The sequence below is a fragment of the Mytilus galloprovincialis genome, chromosome 10 (assembly GCF_965363235.1).
Source record: "Mytilus galloprovincialis chromosome 10, xbMytGall1.hap1.1, whole genome shotgun sequence".
Lineage (NCBI taxonomy): Eukaryota > Metazoa > Mollusca > Bivalvia > Mytilida > Mytilidae > Mytilus > Mytilus galloprovincialis.
The window spans coordinates 31396763-31415720 of record NC_134847.1 but is presented as its reverse complement, the minus strand read 5'-3'; the positions used below and the strand labels follow the sequence as shown (position 1 = coordinate 31415720).

Here is an 18958-nt window from a genome sequence, read left to right as displayed (position 1 = left end):
GACTGTTGGTTTTCCAATTTGAATGGTTCAAAGTAGTAATTTTGGGTCCCTTTATAGCTTTCTGTTCAGTGTGAGCATAGGTTCCGTTTTGAATTCCGTACTTTGACCTACAATTGTTATATTTTTATACATTGTGACTTGGATGGAGAGTTGTCTCTTTGACACACATCTCCTTAAGTATGTGTACAAAAACACAAAAGATAAAAGATAAAAAAAAAGTGATTACTTACAGTTGGTGAAACCTAGTTAAGTACCAATACTTAATATAAATGAATAACATTAACAATGAATAAACATTTATATAAGACAACAATATCAATCAATACACTTGTAGTACTTATCTTATATGTTTGGTTCCCGTCGCACTATCGCATACATGACGTTTGATGCCAGTAAATCATTTTGAAGAAATAAAAATACATATTCGCACTTTACATGCAAGTTATCAATGTTTCTATTTTATGTGTTATACCTCCAAATCATAGTTCGTCACATCCGGTTGCATACGAAAAAGGGTTTACACAAATATTCCCTTGAATTTGACAGTTGTAGGTAATAAATCCTACATTTCATTGCATTAAAATATTTCTTGGTAAAAAAATATATATATTTTAATTTGGGTTTCTTATATAGAATGTTTTAGAAACTTGAGGTTACATGATTACTAACGCAGAGGTAAAAAATGGCTGAATATTTAATTGGTTTGCTTCCAGTGATGGTTATTTCCTTATATGCAATGACATGTTATGTAATAATTTCTCTATAGTACTGAACGGTATAAAACTTTTTCTATCAAGTGTTTATTTATTTGAAACAAAGATACATTCTGCATAATGATTTGATAAGTGCAAATTAATTTGTATTAATTTTTTAGTATTTTCGATCGTAGCGCTCTGCAGATGTTTAGGTAATTATACATCCTTGATATTTAATTTTAGTTTCTTGTGTATAATTCGGAGTCCATTATCACTGAACTCCTCTTGGAGTTTGTCGCTGCATTGAGGACCAATTGGTGGCATTTAGCTGTAGTCTGGTTGTTGTCTCTTTGACACACATTCTCAATTTTACTTAGACAAAGCAAGACATGAACATTTTATAAGAGTAAATATGAAGGTAAAATGAGCAACTACGGATCTTGTTATATCTTGCTCTTTAGGTTGTCACATTAATATTACATGTATAAGACAAACACTCTGTCCTATTATATGGTCTACTGATTTCGTTTATTCCAACATGAATTCTTTAGGTTGAAATATAGTTCTCTAATTGTTTGACGTGTATGGTATGAGTCTTTAAGTTTGCCATTTGATTATAGGGTTTTTTCCATTTTGATAACAATGTGAATGTCCTCTCATTGAAGCGTAATATAATGATGTTGATTCAGAATCAGTATTGTTGACAGGAATATTGTATCTAAGTAAAATTCTGACAACTTCGGCGTGTCCATTTTCATACGCCTTCCTCAAAACGTTTCGCCCGAACCACTCCAAAAGTTTCGGTTCTTTTTCTATAAGTAGTAAAACTATCTTTGTTTTGCCTTATCACAGGAAACAACAACACCACTGTTAAGATCTCAAAAGACACCGTGTATTAACAAAAACTCGATAATAATTGTGTAACTTTTTTCGCAAGCAGGCAAAATCGGCAGATCTTGAATTCTTTTAACACTGGAACCCCTGTCCTTTTCGGATTCTACTAAAATATTGACAATATAAAAATATATATCCCCTTGAGCAGGCTTTAGAAAGTGGTGTTTTTATTTTATATATTGGATATTCTAGTCTTATGTTTCAAGTTCCGACAATATACAATACAAAGTCATCATATCCCATTTAACACGATAAAAGAAGGGGTGGTTTTAAAGAATCTACATCTGAGTCAGTCAAATGTGCTGTAAGATATTCTATGAAGGCTTTTCTATAACATATATGTATAACCTTGATTTTATTTTGAATATTTGCGAAAACTCTTTCGTTTCCATTTCTAATTTCCAGTAAAAGCCTTTCAAAATATATTTCGTTATATTTCTGGTTCAAAACTATACTAGCACTTTGGGTGTTTCAGCAGTTGTAAAAGATTCTAAAAAAAAAGTAAAATAACAAAAATACTGAACTCCGATGAAAATTCAAAAAGGAAAGTCCACAATCAAATGGCAAAATCAAAAGTTCAAACACATCAAACGAATGGATAACAACTGTCATATTCCTGACTTGGTACAGGCATTTTCTAATGTAGAAAATGGAAAATTGAACCTGTATTTATAGCTAGCTAAACCTTTCACTTATATTACAGTCGCATCATATTCCATTATATTGTCAAAAATGCATGAACAAAACAAACAGACACAATAGGTAAAATTATCAAAAACAGGGGTACAGCAGTCAACATTGTGTTATCATCTTAATCACTGTAAAATCAACAAATGTAACGAAGAAGCACAAAAAGGCATACATAATATTTCACATCCTCATTTTCCTTGTACTATACGATTTTATCTATCTATTTAAAATCCACCCATAAAAGATAGAAGGTTTTAAGTACTGGTGCAAACAGTCTCAAACAAATAAAAGTAAGGTGGTCAAGGTTTAACTCCTTAGATTGATAAAAAAACACCAAACAAATACAAAGACATGACATGATTGGATGTCTAAACATCCCTCATCTCGACTAACAAAAAACAAACCCACTAAGTACAGATTTCAGATTATCACAATTACTGGCAGCTGGTTCAAATCAATAACAACTTATCAAACAAATCTAGCCCTAGTTAAAATAATTCGATTGAATAAATTGAATAAATTGATATCAATTGGAATTATAATATGTTATAAAATGTGATAATGAAATAAATCTATTTTTTAAATGAATAAGGAAATGTGAGATTCATGTTTTCTATAATTTACCCTTCTGACAAAAGAACTTCAATTTTAGATTGTAGCAGTTGCGATGTGTATGATGTAGTAGTACATTTCTGCAAGTAAATTATTTTTATGATAAATATCATGCAGATGTAGTGCATATAGAAAAGGAAGGAAGTTTTTGTTACCAATAAGACAACAATCCACAAGAAGCCCATGCCATAACGTGTAAATGTAAATAAGCCACCATACATTTTATATCTTAAATGTAATATAACTTTATGTTATGCATCCACACTCTTGCCAAATGCCACATCTCCGACTTAAACTCCGTGAAAACGAACTTTGAACAATGATTTGCGTTTTTTGTCGAGCCTTCGACTTTTGTCGAAAAAGCGAGACATAGCGATCCTACATTCCGTCGGCGTCGTCGTCGACAGGGGCGTCCACAAATATTCACTCTGTGGTTAAAGTTTTTTTTAAATTTAAATAACTTTCTTAAACTATCCTGGATTTGCACTAAACTTGGCTTGTTTATGATCATAAGATAGTATCCAGAAGTAAATTTAGTAAAAAAAACATTTATTACCGTATTTTACTTATAAATAGACTTAGTTTTTTTGCCAGGAAACATTACATTTACTCTGGGGTAAAAAAAAATAAAAAGTTTCTTAAACTATCCTTGATTTTTGTACAAAACTTATACAGAAGCTTATTTATGATGATAAGCTAGTATCGTTGTATGTCAGGAGATTAGATGAATACCCAACAAGATTATAATAACAAAATACTATTATTATAAAGAAACTCCACGAAACAAACAATAAAAAACTCACTACCAAAAAATACAGTGAAATACACAACAAACAATATTATCTATACTACAGTGAAACATATTTAAACCGAATATTGCATAAACCGAAAAACTGTCTAAACAAAACATGTTCTTACGTCGAGTCATATAAAAATGAGTTGTGAACCTGATTTAACCAAGCATGAACCAAACAAATCTGTTAAAAGGTAGCCATTGCTAAATTTTAGCTTATTCGGAATAAAGTAAAGCCTTAATCAACATCTGATTGGTTAATATCGGAATGAATCTTTTTAATGTGAGGATATCCGTAATAGTGCGGTGACTGAAGGCAGATTTTTTTTAATTTAATCTCCCCACCGAACACACACCTATATAATATATCATTGGAAAGAGGAAATCGTGTACTATAATAATATGCCTGTCGTCAAGACTTGATATGGTCACGTTTTTTTTAAAATTGAGGTCAAAGGTCATATGTAAAAATCTGTGAAAATTTGGGAGGGTTTCAATTTTGACATTTTTTTATATTTCTAAACTCTACCTAAATACAAATGATACTGTTTTGGCTTTAGTAATGTTTGTTATTATACATAAACCTTAATCATTGAGATTTTTTTATCAAAAAAATTCATAAAACGACGTTTTATAAACAAACCTTCAAAAATCAAGTTTTCAACCTATAAAATGTTTAGAGCACCTTAACCTTATGACAAATTTCAATTTCAGGTAAACATCAAGTGTCATGCAGGACAATACTTTAAAATTATTTTTTAAACCATAATATTGGGTGAGGTATCAAACCAAAGCAATAGAACACTACAGTCAAATATGACCTCAAATTGAACTTGCGGATACTTCAGGTTTTTTTATAGACTACTCGTTGCTTTTGTTTTTTTTCACAATTATTACTGCTTCCATAGTTTTATCTGTTGTTGTGTATTTTACTCTGGTTAAAATCTATTACATTAAAGGTTTTGTACCTATATATCCCCCCTTTTTTTCCTTGCAACGTACCACAAACTTCAAAAGTATTCCATATAAAAAAAGAAGATGTGATATGATTGCAAATGAGATATAAATTAACTTACAATTATAGGTCCCGTACGGGCTTCAACAATGAGTAAAATTCATACTGCATAGTCTTCAATTCCCGAAATAAATAATGTAAACCAAACGAAAAATCTAACGGCCCGATTAATGTACAAAATAAATAAGAAACAAATAGAAACAAACGACAAATAAAATTGAGAATGGAAATTGGGAATGTGTCAAAGAGACAACAACCCGACCAAATAAAAAACAACAGCAGAGGGTAACCAACAGGTCTTCAATGTAGCGAGAAATTCCCGCACCTGGAGGCGTCCTTCAGCTGGCCCCTAAACAAATATATACTAGTTCAGTGATAATGAACGCCATACTAATTTCCAAATTGTACACAAGAAACTTAAATTAAAATAATACAAGACTAACAAAGGCCAGAGGCTCCTGACTTGGGACAGGCGCAAAAATGCGGCGGGGTTAAACATGTTTGTGAGATCTCAACCCTCCCCCTATACCTCTAACCAATGTAGAAAAGTAAACGCATAACAATACGTACATTAAAATTCAGTTCAAGAGAAGTCCGAGTCTGATGTCAGAAGATGTAACCAAAGAAAATAAACAAAATGACAATAATACATAAATAACAACAGACTACTGGCAGTTAACTGACATGCCAGCTCCAGACTTCAATTAAACTGACTGAAAGATTAAGATTTCATCATATGAACATCAGGCACAATCCTTCCCGTTAGGGGTTTAGTAACATACCATCATAACATATATGAGAAGAACATAATTCGTGTCATGCCAACAACTGTTTTTAGAATAAATGTGTTTAGTTCCGATGCAAAGACCTTATCAGTGACTCAATATTAACGCCAAAATATGCAATCTTTAATGACTTGACAACAGTATCGTAATTATATCCCTTCTTAATAAGTCTATTCAAAGGTTTTGTAAGTTTCTGAGGTGAATACTGACACCTTTGTGCTTTATAAAGAATATTTCCATAAAAAATTGGATGTGAAATACCTGAACGTATTAGAAGTCTGCATGTTGAGCTATATTTACGAATGATGTCTTTATAACGATGATAAAATTTAGTAAATTTAAAAATTTAGAAATTTAGTAAAATTTAAAATTTAAAATTTAGTAAATTTAGACAAACACTGCATTACCATCTCGTGACTTGAAACTGACACATACAGAATGTGGCCGGGTTAAACTTTTTTAAGGGCGCACCAACACGCCCCTAACCTGGGTGTACCAGTGCAACAAGCTTTATACCAAATCAACCGTTATCTTCATCATCTTAATTTTCATCAACCGTCACAAGACATGTTTTAATATTTCTACTCATTTCACTCATGGCCACATGTCTGCACATGCAAGGTTCTGCGGGGTTCTGCTCACAGCAAACACGTTATTTTGAGTTTTTCTTTACAAATATAGACAAGGTTTTGTAGGAAGTCCGAAGACATTTGTTCCTAAAAAATACCAGCTTCAAACCATCCCTATCAATTCATCCAAGATTTAACAGAGATTAAAAGGGGGTTTAGGAAGGTGTGATGACATCCATATGCGTGTCTGCAAAGATGCTGAGGAAACATTATACGAGATGTACACACTATATTGAATTCGCTCAACTTCATGGTTGGCAAAACATCAGATAGCGTCGCACTTTACTTTAAGATTAGAAGCATAAAGTCAATTGGCATTCAATGTTTCAACAAGGTGTTTTGAACCAAACTCATGGTACATTTGTAAAGCCAATCCTAAATAAAAAAAAGAGTAAAACAAAATTGGCCACACACACGATTGACTTAACAATTTCTTAGCATTTACGCAATTTCTCTGGTGCCATTTCCTGAGAATAGTCTTGGCTGTATGCAGTTTCATCGAGTAACTATAAAATGAATTGCAATAAATACGAAGGCATTGACTGAATTGATGAAGGAAGACAATTCATCCGAAGTTGGGTATTCTTTTTTAGAGTTTCGATGTCTTTTCTAAGTATACTTGCAGTGGAATGAAATATCTGTCCGTTATTTGTGTCTATTACCGTTGACATTGAGATTTTGAGGTCAGTTTTCAATTGCCTAGCAGCTGATATTGCATCTCAAATAGTTATTTTGCTATATTTGCCTTGAACTTGTTGTTTGACAACTGAATTTCTATAGAAATCAATAAGTTTAGACCGCATGTTACAAGTAGAATATTTTAAATTAGAGTAGATCTATATTTATCAAGTAGTGTCACGAGGAATGACCATTAAATCGTTGTCAATAGCCAAAATAAAGTTAGTAAAAGCAGTATCGTGATCTGAGATATCTGCTTCCACGGGTTTGGATTTTTTTGGGTCTTTTTTCGTTTTTAGCAAATGATTTGTAATGCAACCAAAATGACAGAGTGCTTGAAGTTTAAAAGATGGACGGAAAATTTTAACTTTGTCTGACGCGGATAAAACATTCTTCATACGCTCATCTGATTCAAACTTGCGTAGTTTTTTTGATATTTCTAAAATGTTTTGTTGCAACAAAATGTACAAGCGCTCCAGTTGAACGACTGCATTCTAGAACGCATACAAATACTCGAAACAGTCCGATAATTGTATGTCGTCATTAAATATCAGATAAGAAGCTTCCTCGCTCTAAAAGGGGGCACAAATATGTTAACTTGTGTAACTTTTGTAGCATGAACCTAGGTAAACTGCCTGCACGGAGTTCTTCGAATTAACAGCTATCGCATGAAATCATAGGCACTTGTTTCTGTCAATATGGGGTTTACTATCCATACCCGTACGGGTGATTTTTCGTACGGGTATGGATAGTAAACCCATATATTGACAGAAACAAGTGCCTTTTCATGAAACATGTTCACCTCATCCAATCTTTTATTCGATGCAGATACAAAAATCGACTTCCCTATATGGTTAAATTGACTCAAAATTCCAGTCGAGTTTTTTTTGCATATTAAGCACTGCATAAAATTGAACGACTTTTTTTCTTTTCTTTTGACTTATTGGAGCAAGTTGCAACGGACCTCAACTATCACGGAATATTTACTGAAACTATCCGTCAATTATTTTGATTTTACAATAAGACTTTTCTGACAAAGTATATTTGATGTTTTATAACAAAAAACATAGAATATAAACATTTACAAACAAAGTATGTGGCATATATGTGCACTTTAATTGAAAATATGTGTATATAATAGCGAAAAAGGTAGTAATTCCATATATCAGTTGAGAGCAAATTATTGACTAATACACAAAATGTGACGGAAGGCAAGTGATTAAGTTCCGTGTTGAAATTGAAGTTTTTAGTCCATTCTTTTTCCATTGATTTCTTAAGGTCTTTTTCATATTTTGGTTCCGAAATTTTTATCACTTATTAGTTTTATGAAATACTATATGCTTAAAATATTATGGGATAATTTTTATTACTGGTATGAAGAAGAAACCAAAGTTTGTGTCTGAATTTGCAATTAAAATTACCTCAATTTTAAACAGTCCAAACTTCGCAAATTTTATAGATTAGAAGAAAATAAAATACTAAATAGAATATTTTGACATACAAAAATGGCTTCAGGAAAAACTATTTCAATTAAATGTGAGAAAACATACACATTTTTTCATTATGAAAAACGGGGGTTGAAACTCTCCAATATACTACTAGTCATTAAAACGACTTTTTAGAAAAATGTGACCGTACGAAATTCTGACGACAGGGCAAAAACTAAAGAAGACATATTTGTCTTTAAGTTAAGACCATTTTTAGCCGTGTGTTATTTGGGGAGATTAAACTCGCGATCTAGACGACTTTTTACACTTCTGTCACCGCACTATAAGTTAGGCCGGAAAAATATTATGATATTAGTTTATGAAAATGACAATAAACTGTTCATTAAAGTTTAAAATGAAGTGAAAAGTCAACTTGGTCAAATCCAAAAGTGTTTCAAATGAGTTTTGTTTAGTCTTAAAATTTGTTATTTTATAGTATTTGCATTAGATACACATGTTTCTTTGACAGTCCGTTCATTGTTCTGATCATACATGTCAAAGTTATTATTTTCGACCCCTCATTATGTTTAGTAAAGATTCGATAGTCTGTATTGTTGTTTTGTTTGTCACATTTCATGTTTCAAAGTATTTTTCTCTTTCTTTTATATTAATTGCATGTAAACCTGTAGGTGTGGTCTATTGTGATATGTTACTTCTTTTTCTATTTGTATAAGGCACATCTTAATTACCATGATTCAATTGAATCAATTTTGCGTTTGACCAAGTTGACTTTTCGACGCAAAGACATGGATTCAACACTTCAATTTAAACTTTAATAAATAAATTTGGTGTATTTACTGTCTTCTGATTGGTTAAAATTATTAGTTTTATTTTCAATGTTGTCAATTTTTATGGCGACACGCCCACTCTGACGTTGTGTATTCATACGCCAACATGTGTGTACGTTGTTATTGTTAATATAAATGATATAAAAAGTTCTATGAGCTTTTTTTTTGATACAAATTTATTCATAATGAATGGCAATAATTTAATTTGAATTTATTGAACCATAAAATTAATTTTTGACTCTTCACATTTTACATAATCCGCTTCGCGGATTATTCAATGTGAAGAGTCAAAAATTAATTTTATGGTTCAATAAAATCAAAATAAATAATAACCATTCATTAAATGTTCATTGTCATTTCCATAAACTAATACTATAATATTGTTCCGGCCTAACTTACGAATATCCTCACATAAAAATGATGAATTCCGATATTAACCAATCAGATGTTGATAAAGGCTTTACTTTATTCCAAATAAGCTAAAATTTAGCAATGGCCACCTTTTAACAGATTTGTTACATTTACGTGCACTGTCTAAATTGAACTCGGTATTAATAAGATCGAGTCTCATGTGACTTGGTAATTATGTGGAAACAAAAGGCCTGGTATGGTGTAGTGTTTAGCGAACATTATTGTTTTGTATTAGTTTTATATTTAAAGTTTGATTCGCCTTTTTTACGTAATGGCGGCTAACAGATTGACTTCTTTTTTTGTTATACAGTAAAAACTGTCAGAACAGGACATCTTTGCTTTTAATGTCGAAATTTTACAAAACTGTAATTTATTCGTCTTTCCAGAATAATTGTAGCATGAACTGAAATTATTAAACATATGTGTGGTAACAAAGAGATGACCCATAATAAAAAAAAAAACACAAGAAAATCAAATAGGTTTTAAAATTTGTCCGCTGGTATGACTTCATACATAGTTTAGTGCTATTTGTCAACGTTGCTATGTTTTAATTAGAAAGTTTTATTGTTTTCATTCTGTAGTTCAAAATGTTGACGTAAATATTTGTCAATATCTTCATGGTTATTCCATTCAGCAACACTTATATCACTCTCATCTACTTTGGCCCCAGCTTTTATTAACAGTTTTACCTTATTCAAATATCCTTTCATTGCAGCACAATATAATGGTGTTAATCTAACTTCATAAAAAGGATGGTATCTTTTATATCTTTGAGAATATTGCTTTGGTTTTAAAGCCGTATAATTGACAGGTACACCGTTATTTAGTAAAATTGTAGCAATCTCGTCATGCCCATTTTCACAAGCTATGCGTAAACACTCGTCGTTAGAAGATGGATCAAAGCATGTAACTTTAGATTCCAATAGCACTTCTACTAATTTAGAATTGCCCTTTTTACAGGCAATATTGAGAGCGCCGGAAACATGTGGATAAACACAATGCGTTATTAAAAACTTAATAATGTCCGTGAATCCTTTCTCGGTGGCATTTATAAGTGGATACGTAATGACCAAATCTGGATTGGTACATGATTCTATCAGCATCTTGACAATATTGATGTTCCCAATCAAACACGCTGCAGATAATGGTGATTCCTCGCTACAAGTTAAAGTTTTTATTAATTGTGTTTTCCATCTTCCAACAATGTATGATACAAAGTCTTCGTACCCAAATCTGCATGATATTGCTAACGGTGATTGTATATATTTCAAATCTGAATTACTCAAATATTGCTTAAGATAATCCAGGAAGGCTTTTCTATAAGATGGATCTTTATTATGTATATTTCCGAAGACTCTTTTATTATTTTTCCTTATTTCCGTTAACATCCTAGCGAAAAACATTTCAGTAAAAGCCTGATCTAAAATAATAAGTGTACTTTGAGTGTTTTCTTGAGTTATAAATGATTCCAATCGAACTCTGTTCTCAATTAATGAATATTCTGCATACATTAGTATATTTTTTATAAACCTACGTCCCATATATGATATAACAATGTCATGAATCTTATCATGTATAAACGACAAACACTTTCCTTCTCTTTTTACATATATTCCCTCAATTGCTTTCCAACCCGAAAGTAATAATCCTCGACTGAGCGATGTTTTTGTGAATGTTGACTCTGAAATAATGCTCTGAAAAACATTATATAAATGCACCGTTTTTATGCATTCTTCTAAACTAAAAAATGTATTGTCGTCTCCCACAACCAGCAACATAGCAAGGCAGATATATGATATATTCTCTGTCTTCCTCATGTCTTCAATTTTATTGGCAATAATCTCATCAGAATACAAAAAGAAATCTTGTACACTGTTGCAAAAATAATTTTTATACAGGGTACATAATAACGGGAGCTGTTCTGTTCTTTCCAATATATCATTATTCAAGTAAACGATTATATCACCAGGAATATGTAAGTCAAAGATCTTTCGCCGCTCATTAAGAGATAACGTCAGCTCCCGAGAGTGCAAGTTACATTCCACAATAGACGGTATCACATCTTTCATTTTGCTTACATTGACAGCATCGGATCTAGTTATAATTAGAAACCTACAATTGGTGTTATTTTCTGCTATAGTCTTCATTTCACCAAACATTGCATTCAAATTGACGTGGTCATAATCTGATATTGTAAACTTTCCGAATACATCGTCTAAAACATATAAAATTTTTGGACTAGTTTCTGTATGATCATATTTCAATGGAAACTTCCCCTGAAATGTAGACACGAGAACTACTTTATAATCATGACTTTCAGACATCCGAAGAGCTGTGTGCTGAGCCACCATCGATTTGCCAGACCCGGACATTCCTGAAACCGCTACATACTGGTTCTGTAGTACTGTTTCGAACATTGAGAGCACCGCTTTTGTTACACAAAATGTTTTACTGCTTAAATTTTCTCTCCATTTTCTTTTCATTTCAATATTTTGTTCTACAAAAGTGATTTTATTATGACATTAAATAAGAAATGGGTCTTTTATTCACTGTTCTATACTGTAAACATATAAAAGTGGGTCAATGCGAGATTACAATTCGCAAATCACAAAAGAACAAAAAATTATTTTATCTCTAGTCCAAGACACGTATCCTTAACACAATATATAATATATAAAATACGAAAACAGACACATATAACATGTGTATAGCGCATCAGACGTTTCAGATTTTGACTGACACCATGACACCTGAAAACAGGAACTGAATTTGGTTCATTATTTACTAAAAAGCATGATTTATTCTCAATCATTTGAATGGCATACGATATGGAAAAATTTTCTTTTATAAATATATTCTACTAGAACACCAGTTAAATAGCGGGCATTTAGAGGAGCGTAGTTGAAAGTATATGTCAATTGTTGTCACGTACTGGAACTATTACACTATTAGTATAATAGACCCAGTCACGTAAGGATGAATTGTTTTAAAAGATTATGACTGTAGAATTTCAGGAAAGGTATTAAAAGTCAAAGGTATTTAGGGACAGGAAATTTTTGCGTAGCCCTCCCTTTTTTCCAAAATCCGGTATATTTTGTTTTCTATTTATTTTAATTATTTTCGCGTTTTTGTAAACTGATTACTATGAACAAAAAATCATAATATATACCAGGAGTGAAATGTTGAATCATCAATAGTTAAAAAGGTCAAACTAATCCCTGGTGTATTATATATAAACTGTCTAAATGTATCAGTGACCGCTGTGTACAATATATTGGATTTGATAAAATAGCAAAATATACTTTTATAGTATATATGTATGTTCATAGTATACACAAAAAAAACGCGAAAATAATTGTCTTGTCCTCAAGTTCACATGTCGCGATCGATTACATGTTCGTTAGGGTGGATGTTACTAGAATGTCATTGTTTGTACACTATGACACCTCTGAATAAAGCTTATTTATTTATCTTTATTCATTAACACAAAATAATGTGTAATTTAAAACAGTCATAAACGAGAGTTTTGTCTGTGACTTCAAAGCCCGTCCAATGACGGAATCTTTATCCGGATGCCTTAGTTTGTACGTAAATTTTGAAGAAATAAATTTCAGACCAACGATACATGCGTAAATTGTGGTATTAGAAGTGTATTGTATATATAATGAACGTGAGAATATCTGTCGTAAATGTGAAACATATAAAATGACTTTTATGGAAGGTCTTTTTTTTCTTTTTCTTTACCATTAACAATTGTATACGAAGTTGGGCTGAAAATTGTTATAGCCACATGCAATTCTAGATGAAATCGACAAAGAAAAGTTTAAACTGAAACTGCAAACCATAGCAATATGTCGAAAGGTAGTAAAGCTATGTCAAACTAATGTGATGCAACTATTTGTTCAATCCCGCTATGGTTAAATCAAATATATGCTTATATATTGGGCGTAATTGTAGACTGTTATACGTTAGACATACTTAAAATATTAAATATACTTAAAATCATCCCCACTATTAAAAATGTATTAGACTGTAAGCAAAGTTCATACAGTAAAGCACTTACTGATTTCGTCTTTTTTCTTTGAAAGCTCCTGTAATTCATCCTTTTCTTGTTGTTCTGCTCTTAATAAATCGATTTCCAATGAGTGTTTTTCTTTTGATCTTAGCATTTCCTCTTTAACATCTTCAATTTCCTTCCTTGAACTGTGCATCTCGTTGATAATCTCACACATTATTTTTTCATCTGAAGTTTCTAGCCTTTGTTTCAATCGTTGACATTCTGCATATAGTTGGATACCTCCTAAGCGTTGTATTGCCTGTACGGTGTTAATGGAAAACTTTTATGGACAAACTAATGCTATGAATAACGTTTCATGGTTTTAAATCATCTGATTTCTAAAAATAATTTGGTTCAGAAGAAAAGAAATCAATCTCTTCAAATTAGATCAATGAATGATATGGCTGTTCATTCATACGCAAATTGCTAGAAAGTACAATTAAAACACAATCATGCTGGTATTCATAGATATGAATGATTCAAAGTTGTGAGCGGAAAATGTGTCTCTATTTTTTTCATAACAGCTTAAGTAGCTAAACTAAAATACATAGTGTATAGATTCTATTATAATTTGCGCGACATTTATTTGTTATATTTTTTTTTATACATATAAAGGCAACAATAGTATTCCGCTGTTCGAAATTCATAAATCGATTGAGAAATAAAAAATCTGGGTTACAAACAAACATGAGGGAAAACATCAAATATAAGAGGAGAACAACAACACAACAGAATCATAACACTAAAATGCAACACACACAGAAACAAACTATAATAACAATGGCAATTTTCCTGACTTGGTACAGGATAGTTATCAAAGGTATCAGGATTATCATTTTATACGCCAGACGCCCGTATCGTCAAAATAAGACTCATCAGTGACGCTCAGATAAAAAAGTTATAAAGCCAAACAAGTTTTGTAGCAGGAAGTTTATACAAATTACCAATTAATTGATATTCATATCAACACCGAAGTGCTGACTACTGGACTGGTGATACCCTCGGGGACGAAACGTCCACATGCCGTGACATTGATCCAGCGGTGCAAATAGTTATAAAAGGTACCAAAACTATACTTGTATACACTAGACGCACGTTTCGTCAAAATAAGACTCATCAGTGACACAGAGATCAACATATTTATAAAGACAAACAAGTACAAAGTTGGAGAGCATCAGGGACCACAAACTCCAAAAAGATGTGTCAAATACGGAAAATGTAATCTATTCCTGGACATTTAAAAAAACATTGTGGTTTGAACCTGGTTTCGTGGCAAGCCAAACGTTCCGTCTTGATAGCACTGTTAAATATAAACTCATTAAGAAAACACTATATTAAAATGCTTATGCTGACATCACACATTATCGTATAGACCAGAGTGTACCAGACGTACAGAGACAAATGACAAAGTCTGTATACGTTAGTTGCACGACAGAGGAATGCTAAGCAATCGTTAAACGCGCGTTGCATAAGTTTGAAGTACGTCGAAATACTCGTTAAACGGGCGTTGCATAAGTTTGAAGTACGTCGAAATGGAAAGGTATACGCTTGGAGCACATTATAAATCTAGGAAATTTGTATGCATCTTAAAAATTTTAAACCAGCTCAAGTGTGTGTCAAGCGTATACATGTACGCTACACGCATGTAATACATACGCTACAAGCGCGTTGAAAACGCTACAGATAAGTTTGAGACACATTTAGGGCACGTGTTACACGCATGAAGATCATTCGACTTTAACTAAAACGTATGCGGGTGTGTTTGTCACAAACACCCCATATCTAAACGTCCCAGACACGCCGAAAGCACGGTGTATCGTCCCAGATACGACCGGGATATTTCTCAAACACGTTCAAGAAACTTTTGTTCCTTCGTTAGACAAATGCCAGAAATACGCCAACATACGATACTTGAATGCCCAACAAACGCTGAGGTACGCTTTTCGTACGCCCAATGCACGTTTAAAGCTCTGTGTGCACACGATACAGATATGATTGACAAGTTGAATGCATCCAAAATATTAGGACGTATTTACAGCGTACATGATTTTTTACCACGCCCGACGTACGTCGGAGCTATACGCTGATGTGTGACGACGGTATAATGAGGTTGAATATTAGAACAAACGAAAGTGGGGCGTTATGATAGGCATGTTAACAACGATAGGACAATGTTGAATTAATTACCAAAAAGTAGGCTATAAAAGATCCTGCTATTACAAAATGTAAGGTCTACTTTGGTCTTAAGAGAATATAGAAACATTTACTTAAAGCAAATCAAACATCATTGAAAGAATTTTAACAGAGAATAAAATACTTATAAACAAACAAATATTGAACTATTTCATTATCGTAAACTTGTTGTCGAATATTACATTATATACATATAGCTAAACAGTCACATTGAAAGCAGGTCAGAATAAAATTATTTGTAAGGAATGCAGCATTAAAATCTGCTAAGTGAATAAAATACACAAATATCAGAAAGACTATCGAAAACACTATTTGATATAAGAAAGCATGAAAGGGGTGTTTAAAGCAGTTCGCTTAAATATTCTCATATTCCCAGGACACTAGAGTGACATGAAAAATTATCGCTAAAAACTAAGGGCTCACGTGCCGTTGTCAATTAAACTAGATTGCTTAACTCACTTTCGCCGAGCCGGCTCATCGATAATATATGCATATCCATCTGTACAACAAGTTATGTGAGGATCAACACATAGGTGGCACATGATATACAAATTGATGCAAATCTTCATAAATGAGAGTAAAGCGTTTACATAATGTTAAACTTAAACATTTAATTTGACACTGCGATACATGATTTAAACCGTGCTATATCAGAATATAAACCTCTTCCAAAAATATTTGCATATTGATGATTTTGCTGTTTGTATATGAGTTTCTTCAGACAATGTCACAGACTTGAAACCCTATCGGATGGCATTTTATCGGGGTTTTTGTTCAGGAATTGAAGGTATAAATAATATAAGATTAAAACAAAATTTGTCTTTTTTTAAGACTAGGCCCAATAACCTCATATACTTACTTCTGTTATATCATTCCAAATTAGACTAAAACGTTCTGAGGACAGTTTACTATCATTTGTGTGACTACACTTGTTTCTATAATACTTAATTCTGCCGAGATCCGCTGCTATACTCGTGTCGTTTGGTTGAGGAGTCTGATCAATAACATCGATGTCTGTGAAATTTCTCAGCAAACAAAGCATTAATGATATATCAAATTTTGATGATGATGGTTCAATGCCTTCAAATAAAAACATCATATTTGAATTAATGTACAGTCCATCACAGTATAAAACTTAAATTAAGAAATAGTTTCTATTCATAATGTTTTAGCTGCTTATCAGTATGATTAAATAATAAATCTGGTTGACAAGAGATTTTTTACATAAATGGTATGTTTTCAATCAAATACCCGCATCAATATAAGCTTGTATTTTTTATAAAAAATAATTGTCAAAAACTGAATTTAAACATTAATTTCGATCAAGAAGGAAATAATGTAGACTACATTATTTTTACATTTCGAATGCTTACATCATGTACATTTTTTTGTACTATGATGCATGTTTTGCTCGGATATAAAATGTAGGTCAATTAACATTACATTGTTGGTTGAAGCTTTATTGTTTAACATGAATTATTAAACTTTTTTTCCTTTCCGAATGATTGTATGATACTATACTTTACCATGTTAACAAAAAAACAACGCACTAAATTTGAATATAATTGTTTAAAAAAAAAAGAAGTTCAGATGTTCTTGTTTTTACTACAAATTTGACGAAATCTAGTATATTTAAGATTTGTTTTTTGATTTTTAGAAAAAAATATATATTGTAAGTGTTTATAAAACAGATACTCACCATCTTTTGGGTAAAGTATATCTATTTGAGCTTGGTTCAAGACTCCCCTGTTTTTAAGCTGATTGATTTTTCCAAACTCCTTGTTGAGCGAACTTTTTAAACGAGTTGGGTGAAATTCATTGTCAAATATTTTACGGACCGCTAATGGCGAAATTCCTGTCAACACTAACTGTATAATTATATAGTTCTTTTCGTCATCTGGAATTCCCTCCATGGCGACTGTTTTGTTTTGCTTGAAGTCATTAATTATATACACATGATTTGCATATACATATTGCAGACTTACTCATCGAGAACTGGAATTTAGATTCAATCTTCAAATTATCCTCTAAAAAGATCTCATGCAATGCACAAACATGAACAGCAACTAAAACTTAATTGAAAAATAACTTTTTTGAACATCTTAAATGTATTGTTTAGAGAATTTATTGCGGTTTTTAAATCTTGTTTGTCATCTGTAACTACGCATGCTCATCTTTTCAGGGGGATTTTTTTCATTTTTATTTCCCGCATTTGGTGTTGCATTTTAGCAAGTCTTTGCGATTATGTATCTTCTGTTCCTACTTTTACCTCAAGAAAATGACATGTTAAAATATATATATATGTAAAAATAAATAGTAAAATCACAAAAATACTGAACTTCGAGGAAAATTCAAAACGGAAAGTCCCTAATCAAATGGCAAAATCAAATGATCAAACACACCAAACAAACGAATGGTCAACAACTGTCATATTGCTGACTTGGTATAGGCATTTTCAAATATAAAAAATGGTGAATTTTACCTGGTATGTAGAGCTAAACCTCTCATCTGTATGACAGTCGCATCAAGTTCCATTACAACAATGCGTGAACAAAAGAGACATAATGGGGGAAAATGTTAAAATAGGGTACAACAGTGATCACTGTGACACAATCTCAATTAAAACAAAAATCCCGCCACATTATTTATGTAAGTGCATGTCCCAAGTCAGGAGCCTGTAATTCAGTGGTTGTCGTTTGTTTATGTGTTACATATTTGTTTTTCGTTCATTCTTTTATACAAATAAGGTCGTTAGTTTTCTCGTTTGAATTCTTTTACATGATCATATCGGGGCCTTTTATAGCTGACTATGCGGTATGGGCTTTGCTCATTGATGAAGGCCGTAAAGTGACCTATAGTTGTTAATGTCTGTGTAATTTTGGTCTCTTGTGGACAGTTTTCTCATTGGCAATCATACCACATCTTCTTTTTTATAAATATTACCTCTCTTTACTCTCACGTATATAGAAATTATTTAATGATTAGAGATAGTTTGTATCTTCAATGGCGTTTGTATTTAAGATGTCAGATTGCAGAATAATGAACAACAGTGCAAAATAAATAGCACAATCAAAAAAAAGAGTAAAATAGGTCAAAACAAAATAAAAAATAGAAAATAATGGGCGAAAAAGAGAAAGAACCAGAAAATAGTTTTGAAAAGTTAAAGGAATACAAAAAAGAAGGGTTACATCCAGATTCTCGTACAGCCCTTTGAAGGTGTAAATTTAAAAA

At 32.0% G+C, this 18958-nt stretch overlaps 1 long non-coding RNA gene across 1 annotated transcript; it reads right to left on the bottom strand.

The window, feature by feature from the left end:
- Positions 1 to 13546: 13546 nt before the first annotated feature.
- LOC143049092 (uncharacterized) lies at positions 13547 to 17654 on the bottom strand. Its single transcript, XR_012970056.1, has 3 exons — positions 17427 to 17654; positions 16587 to 16807; positions 13547 to 13793 (listed from the first exon to the last, which is right to left on the bottom strand). It is a non-coding gene; the product is annotated as an uncharacterized LOC143049092 (long non-coding RNA).
- Between the last annotated feature and the right edge of the window lie 1304 nt (positions 17655 to 18958).